The following is a 7,257-nucleotide window of genomic DNA, read 5'->3' as shown; positions in this document are numbered from 1 at the left end:
TTTCGTGCTTTCTGAGGTGCTAGCTTGAGCTGTGATGAAAAGGGCACTTTGTTTCAGTAGCTAGCTGAACGCACTTGGGTAATATTTTTTTCCCCCAGGTATTAGGTTACTATTTGTTTGGAAGCGTGGGGAAGAAATCTCGCATGCATTCCACCTGAGGAGGCTTTTGCTCTGTTTCTGAAAAGCAGCAAGATTTCTCACAGTAATTTGCACCTGCAACCCCCTTGCCCCACTCAGCACCCACAAGAACTTCAGCGCTGCCTTGGCTCAATTTGCTCTCCTTGATTTACGTGTATTTTTTGTCACAGTAAATGTCATGGAATGTAAGCAAGCACTGGGACAGCGGTGTGCCTTCTGTGGTCTTTGCTCACAAGTAGCACCTGAGGATGTCGTGGTGAAGATGCTATTGCCCAAGTGATTCTTTCCTGTTAGTTCCCCAAGAGTAGTTCCAGTCCTTCACGTTTATTATCAATGGCAAGTTTCATTCAAACACCGATTTATTGGAATAATTAGCAGAGATAATAGATTAGGTCAATAAGAGATGTTTGTGGTAACCCATTACACAGCTCTACTCCCATATCAAAATTTGGCCTCTTATCAGCCCATCAGCAGCCGGTGTTTGACCCTGCGAGAACTGATGCCCAAGCTCAGAGGCACTGAAGGGAAGGGCTTCCATGCCCTAGTCGGGCTCCTCTGGGCAGATCCAACTTGGTAAAATGAGACAGTTCATATTCCTGTGTGGATCTTGCTGAATGTGGAATAATCCCTTCTCTTTCCACAGGCTAAGAGCCCCTCATTTGACAAAGAGAATCCAAAAGCCGAGCAGGCAGACCCGCAGTCCTGGTAAGAACGATACCGAAAGGAGCCCATGGAGCCATTGCTGTGCAGCGGGCATGCTGTGCAACGGGCAACAGACCCAGCCATGCTGCTTGCCCACAGTCATTTGGGACCACAGATACAGTCCCAGAAGAGGACACTTGCTGTGCTCCCTCAGGCAAACGTGTGAAGTGGTTGAGGATCTTTTCCAGGTAACTTTGGGGTCCCGTTAAGACACAATGTTTTCTAACCCATTTCTCCTGGCATTTGATGCTCAGCTTTTCTCAACTCCTCTCTCTATAGCATAGCTCTGATATTGAGCATTTTCTTCCCATGTCTTTCCAATTCTCACCCCAACTCACTATCCTATGCATTTATTCCTGCATCACTCTCTTTTTTCTTCCCATCCTCCACGTTTTGCTACTCAAACCATTCAAACCTCTAGCTTCCATTCTCTCCAGGCGTGCCCAAGGCCATGAGAGGGCAAAGCTCACTCAATGAAGGCTAAAGATAAGAAAAGGATGATCTTGACTCGGGAGCCTTGCCAGAGTCTGTTTGAATTTCAGATGTGTGCCACGTCAATGGGGCTAATTTCAGGCTTGCTGGGGCAATAAACTGCAATCACGGCTCCTGGGTATTGTGGGCATGATGTGCCTGCACCCATCCCCAAAAACAGCAAAAGGCAAAGACCAGCTGGGGCCAGCTGGGATGAAGGTGCAAGCAGGAATGTCCTTGGAAAGGATATTGCTGTCCACACAGACACTGTAACACTGTTTCCCAACCTTGGCAGGACCCAAAGCTGGTTGAGCGTTTTCCAGAAGACCCTCAATGTAATCACACTTGCTTTTATTTATCTATAAATTTAAACTGCCAACAGCATTTATTTTTTTACAGATAACCTTCTCTCATCCTAACTCTCTGGAGAGTCTGCATCAAATACCCCTCCCTCCCTGCTTTAACAGAGTATGATACGCTACAATATTTGCCTGAGGTAATAAAAGCATAGGCTGCCCTGTTTGGGGTAATAGTCAAGTGTCTGCTCACTGTTAAACATCTCCCCTCTATAATGACCTCTGTGATGGGCTATATAACAAGCACGGTATATTATATTATATTATATTATATTATATTATATTATATTATATTATATTATATGGATTCTTAATATACAAACTATATGGCATTCTACATAACTGTCTGGTTTTGGTGAGGAGGAGAGAAAAGAGATTTTTAAAGTAATAAAACAATTGAGGTTTTTTAAATGGTGTTAGTATAAAAACATCAATTCTCACACAAGCTCAGACTCTCCCATCCTGCTGAGCTCTGAGTGGCTGGAAAATGAAACGCTGCACACCCTGTGCTGAGTGGCTGGCGCTAGCCTTTCATTTCCAACGGGACTTTAGTAGATGTAGGCTGCCCTAATACAAGACTGGTGAATAGTATTCACAGGCTATAAACAAATTCATAATGACCAAACTCCCTCCTGCTTTATATTCATTTTTATTCAGAAAAACATTTTAAAGCTGAATAAAAACTTTTTTTCTTTTTGGTTAACAATTGTTGTTGAGCTAATTTAATGTAAAAAATTATGCTTAATAGAATCTGGTATAAAAAGTCACCTTCTTTTGTGCAGGCCACAGCTGTCCCCAAATATTCATTGACCGCGCTGACTTTTCCTGTTCAGTGTGCAATGAAGCCATCTGAAGCAATGTTAGGATGAAAACATCGTGGTTTATGGTCAAGTCAGTGCTCTGGGCCTATTGAAAAATGTCAGTGTGGTCTTGTCTCAAATCTTAGCAGTTCTCTGTATCCTGCCTTTCAACAAGAAACATTTCTTTCTCTTACTTCATCTCCCCAGCCAGAAGTCTAAGTTGCTCATCCTTAATGCTGACTCTCTGGAGAAAGAGGAATTTGTTAAATTGAAGCAAGCAGTGGCCGTTCTGTCATGGACACAAGAGGCTTTTTTTTTTTTCCTTTTCCTTTTTTTAACCACTCAGTGAAGCAAGACATGAAACTCAATTCTATAAAGAAAGAGCCTGTGTGTCTGCTGTATTTTGCATGTGATATATGAAGTATAATGCATATATCAAGAGCACCTCGTTAGGTATTCAAGATGGATAGCACATGGAAAGAGAAATACACTTTTAACCTAGTAAGGGGACCTCATACAGGTGGAAAGCCTGTGATTCATGGTCTGTGAGAGTTTTTCAGAGCTAATTAAATGCTACTGGTTCAATTACTTAAAACCTGATCATATATTATTGCGAGCTGAAAAGAAGTTAATGATGGCAAGGCGTTTTTCTTCCCATGGAAGATGTGACCTGAGCTAGGAAATGATTTATTGTTGGTCATCACAAGAAAAACTCCGAATATATCCCATTATTCTTTCTTGCTTATTAGTAGGAAAATGATTTCCCTCTATCCGAACACATTTCTTCAATGGAGAGAGAATTTCTGCCCAGGTGTGCCGGGTAGTTGAGGGGGGGGAAAGTGTGTTCTAGTGAAGCACCAGCAACCAGGAGGTGTCACTGCAATTGCACGCCCTGTGAGACGGGAGCGGAGAAGGTTCCAGTGGTGTCACGTGAAGGAGCTTTTGGGTGACTTTGATAACGACGAGTGGCTCAGATGAGCTCCGTGTGAAGTCGTTCCTTGGCAAGGCTCTGTGCAGAGAGCTCTCTCGCATTGCTGAGTCCTGTCAGTCCGTGGGGGTAATTTGGTGCAGTTGAAGGGCGGTCGGCCATACCTTGGTCCTTAACGTCATGTCATTTCTGAGGGGTGGCTGGAAGCGTGAGTGGCACGGCACGTGGGTAAGAGCGTGAGTGAACTCTGAACAGCTTCCTAGAAAATCCGTGGGTTTGGAATCTGGGAGGGGGGAAGGGTGGTGCTTCTGTGTCCTAAACGTGCCCCACGGCAACTGTGAAGTAATGCTAGGTTTTAGTTTATTGTCTTCAAATCTGGGGGCTCTGCTGTTCACCTTTAGCTGGTGGCTAGGTGAGCTGTTGAAATGCTACAGTAAGACCAAGAACAATTTTTTAGCGTAATCTCTTCATCATGGAGAGTTTGTAAGTGCACCTTTAAAAGCAGCATTTGTAGTGCCTTATTACGAGCAAGACTGAACTAATAATCAGCCCTACATGACTTTTTAAATGTGCTTTAAGTGCCCAAAGTTACAAGCAAGCATTTTATGATGGGATCTTCTCAAATACCCATCTATATTTCCAACCTCATAAATACACAGATTTATAAATACAGGTATGTATTTTAAGTCTGGCTCTAGCTCCCTAGCCAGGCTAGAAACATTGTGCTGTATGAAGTCTGTGCTTGAACTGCTCTTGACAGATGTCAGTGTAGTGGCGAAATATTCATAATGCGAGCCTACATTAATTCAAGCTTTCTTGGCTCTGACACAGGCTCAAATGCGGATGCATTTTCATGTGCAGCTTCCTAAGTTGTACAACCTTCCCGTGTGGTCGTGTTTCTGGATGAAAAGCATTTCTTCTTTCAGAACAAAAGCACGTTGGCATAGGTAGTAAGCATTTTTGTTACAGAAAGCGGCTACTTGCAAAATTTAATTGGTAATGAGTTACCAGACACCAGAAGTGTTTGTGCGTGTTACACTAAGGTACCTGTTCAAGTGAACAAAGCAAAGTGTGTGTTGTAGTTCGTGCTCAGTGACAGCTCACGGTGTGGAGTTTAAGCAAGTCTCCTGTCGGGTGAAATTCGTCCCTCCCTTTGACAGGCTGACAGTGTTTATTTCTGTAATAACTGCTGATGTATGAAACTTAGCAGTTTTGCATAGCCAGATAGAAACACCTTTTCTCTGTGACATTGTTGAGATGAGCGTCTGTGACCAGGAGGGCCCCAAAAGACACCCTTGGGCTGGTGGGTCTGATACGCTTGAAATTTGGTTTCAAGCAAAAACCAATCAGTCCCTGCGCTGGGCCAGCAGCAGAAGACCTGATGCCCTCCCTATAACCTCCCGAGTCTGGGTGTCCCCCTCGCCCCAGCGAGAGTGCGTCGTGTAACCAGCTCCCCTCTTCCAGCCATCAGCAACCTCCCCATTGAGGGCAGGGCCTCCACGGGGTGCTGGCAATGAGGCTGTGGGAAAAGATATTGTGGGAAATTGGCAGCCCGTGCCTCAGTTTCCCCTGCTGCCCCTTCTCTGACCTCATCAAGTAAAAGCCGGTGTAGAGACGTCCTCGTGGTGGCTGACCAAATGGGCTCTCATCTCAATGAATACTTAGAGAGGCTTAAGGACAATAACGCTGCAGTACAACATCTCTGGTGTGAAGGAGCGTTCATGTAAACCATCCCTCGCATTCCTGGAGGCAGCTTTTCTTCTTCTCACAACTGCTCCCACCGCAATAGCAACGGGGCTGCAGCAGCGAGCAAGCCCTCGCCTCAATGACTGTTTGTGTTCCAAAACCACCTGCCAAATATCTTAAGTGTCAGTCCAGACCTCAGCCTTGTTTACTTCTGCTCCTGCAGCAGCCGAGCTTTGTTCAGCATTCGTGCAGCTTGGTGGGTAGCGGCACTTAGGCGTGAGTTCTGACTGTCTGCGAGTGTCCCTGGGGATCACGGTCTCCTTTCATAATTAGGCTGGATAGCAGGAACAGTTACCTCATGAGAGGCTTCCAAGGCCGGATCCCCTTGCACACGCCTATACCTTTAGTTTGCTTTTACGCTACACTGTGAGTCAGTAGCTGGGTGTTTAATATTCTCTGGCTCAGCAGAAAGGGGTTAATTAAGTCTCGAGCACTTGATCTTTGTGCTCCGGCAACCTCCTTGTCCTGCAACGCATGCTGTCCGCTGTCGGCCCTGAGGTTGCTGTAATTTCTATTTTGCTAATATGCCGACAGAGCTAAGCACATGCTATGCAGACCCACAGGGGTGGGCTTTTCCGAACAGGCTGACCCGCAGCTGCAGGACGAAGTTAAAGATCAGACACTGGAGCGCTTACCTCTCAGCCAGCGAGCTCAGGCTTTCTGCCCTGCTTTGCTCCAAAGTTCCCAGGGACAGTTGTACTGGGAACTGCTGCTCTTAAAGGTCCAGGCTGCCTTTACTGCCTGGCAGGGACGGTGTTATCCTCCAGCCGAGCAGGAAAAGAGGGGAAAGACTTTCTTCTTTCATAACATTTTATATTCTGATGATTTTCTTGGTTTTCCTGTCTTGGCAGAAGCATAGAAAGCCCTATTGTGCAATTCATTGTGTTAGGGGCTGTACAGAGAGCCCGAAAAGGATCTAGTCCCCAAATTGCTTACAAAACTGGGTAGATTTTGACCTCCCACATTACTGATTGAGAACTGAAGCCCTTCAGGAATGCAAAGGAGACGTACACTATGGGTATCGGAAGCAACTTTTGTAGGTGGTTTTAGCCCCATCCTCACCCCCACAGGTCATGGTGCAAAGTTTGATACCGATTTTACATTGTTGACACTCCGTGTTCTGGATCCCTGTAGGAAGCAACTTATGATAGAGAGATAGCAATCCAAGCCAAGAAGTCACTGATTTATTGGTGGGGGATGGCAGACGTTGAATTAATCACACAGCGCTGAGCTATTTGTCGTGGCTGATACCCGACCACAAAAGCGACAAAGTCAGATTTGCCAAGTCATTTAGCTGTCCAGAAGCTTTTGGGTTCAAAGAGAAGCCCTGTCCTCTGGCAGCGAGGGTGCTGCTCCTGGAGAGGGCTGCGCTCCCTGAGTCTGCTATGCCTTTAAGGATTTGCCTCCAAAGTTAGTGATAAGGAAAAAGGAAACTAGTGTAATCTGAGGAGCCTTTTTTTTTTCCTCTTCCGACACAGAGCTTCATTTGATTGCTCAGCAATGAAGCCTGCCTCCTTGGGTGTGCTGAGCAGGAGGGACAGAAGGGCTGAGCTGTGCCGTGAAACGGGCAGCAGCCAGAGCAGGGATGGGGCCCGTGCTCAAGGAAATGGGTCAGCTGGAAGGAAAGTGTTTTTTCGCTATTATTGTTTGCCCTTCTCATGCTGAATCTCTGGGGCAATGGACATAAAGCCCTACTCCTTCCCCTGAGCCTATGAAATAGCCCAAAGCACAAGAAACACCCAGGCACCATGAGAGGAACAGGCACAGCCCTTTCGAGGTATTTCCCATGTCTCTTCCCACAAACGATGGAGCTTATGGCTCTGCATGGGCCTTCTTCTGCCCCACACATCTGCGAGGCCGAGCTGGGCTTTTACCGCTCTCCCAATACTCTGCCCCAGCTGCCAGGCTGCTACAAGGATAAACCCTCCGAGTTTAGCTCCTTTACCTCTTCCACTAACGTGGGGACCAAAGAAGGGTACAGCTTGCACATAAACCAGATGCTGGGACAGTTTCTTCTGACCATCTGTGTTGCAAGCTGCTGGTCCCCACTATAAGCAGCCCCTTTTTCTTCTGCAATCCCTTACTGGGTCAGTCATTAACATTTCATTTCCGTATA

The sequence above is a fragment of the Leptosomus discolor genome, chromosome 8 (genome assembly GCF_034619465.1).
Source record: "Leptosomus discolor isolate bLepDis1 chromosome 8, bLepDis1.hap2, whole genome shotgun sequence".
In the NCBI taxonomy this organism is placed as follows: domain Eukaryota; kingdom Metazoa; phylum Chordata; class Aves; order Leptosomiformes; family Leptosomidae; genus Leptosomus; species Leptosomus discolor.
Note: the sequence above shows the minus strand (reverse complement) of the source record.